This window comes from Trichomycterus rosablanca, chromosome 10 (genome assembly GCF_030014385.1).
Source record: "Trichomycterus rosablanca isolate fTriRos1 chromosome 10, fTriRos1.hap1, whole genome shotgun sequence".
Taxonomy (NCBI): Eukaryota; Metazoa; Chordata; class Actinopteri; order Siluriformes; family Trichomycteridae; genus Trichomycterus; species Trichomycterus rosablanca.
In genome coordinates, this window is record NC_085997.1 from 9,571,301 (window position 1) to 9,572,492 (window position 1,192).

Consider the following 1,192-nt stretch of genomic DNA (forward strand, 5'->3'; position numbering starts at 1 on the left):
TCTCAGTCTGGCCACCCCTATGAAAATTGTCTGGCTCCGCCACTGGTGTAAGCAGCAACATACTTCACCTAAAACTTTATATAATCACCTTCAAGAGAGCCGAAACAGAAATAAAAACATTTTATATTAATTGAAGTTCTACAGGACAACATATGTTAAAGTTTGTAATTTAAGTCACATGCTTGTGGGGATTAAAGCAGGTTGCAGAGCCCGGATAGCTCAGTCGGTAGAGCATCAGACTTTTAATCTGAGGGTCCAGGGTTCAAGTCCCTGTTCGAGTGAGTTGGTTCCTACTGCATTAGGTAAGCGGTAATTTCTAGCATTTAACCAGCCACAGCGAAGAACTGTTGGAGTAGCGACTAATCTTAACCCATCAGATACACGACCATTCTTTTGTTACAGTAAGCTTGCAAGCAGAGCAACAAGACGGTCAGTATTTAAGGGCTTCCTTTCTTACAACATTTCTTCTGCTAAACCATCGTGCTGTATGCTTAATTTAAGACTCTGTGGTGCATCGGTGTGTTTGAGCTTGTTTAAAAGCTCATTGGCTTTAGAACGTATGCTGTTTTCACAGTGTCTGCGTTCCATTTTAGGTATAAACACAGTTATTGGGTGAGTACAATTTTTTATTTTTTATTATGCTTCCTATTATATCATAGTTGCATGTAGTCGGAGTGATGCTAGAGATAACAGCAACGATACAAAGGTACACCAAGTTAAGGTTTGTGTGCACAGTGCGGTCGAACTGTTTCATGTTACATAAAAAAAAAAGTTAAGAAAGGTTGTGGGTCGAAAAGGGCCAATTGAGTATACGTTGCATTGGGTGGGTAAACATGGAGCCGGCATTGAAAAGCCTGAGTTGGCAGCGGTGGGATTCGAACCCACGCCTCTGAAGAGACTGGAGCCTTAATCCAGCGCCTTAGACCGCTCGGCCACGCTACCACTGGTTAAGGTGCTGATCGAAACGAGCAACTACGTATGCAATTTCTCCTGCATTTTCCAATAGAAGTCAAAGAGGTTGCTCAGTCGGTAGAGCATCAGACTTTTAATCTGAGGGTCCAGGGTTCAAGTCCCTGTTCGGGCAAGTTGTTTCTTACTGCATTAGGTGAGCGGTAATGTCCCGTACTACATGGTTTGTTTAGAATGATGAAGAATTTGTACTTTGTGAGATATTTCTAAGTAAAATAGCATG

General features: G+C 42.1%; 1 non-coding gene across 1 annotated transcript; it reads right to left on the reverse strand.

Annotated features, from left to right (window-relative positions):
* Positions 1 to 860: 860 nt before the first annotated feature.
* Positions 861 to 942, reverse strand: trnal-aag (transfer RNA leucine (anticodon AAG)). The gene has a single exon. It is a non-coding gene; the product is annotated as a tRNA-Leu (tRNA).
* Positions 943 to 1,192: the final 250 nt, after the last annotated feature.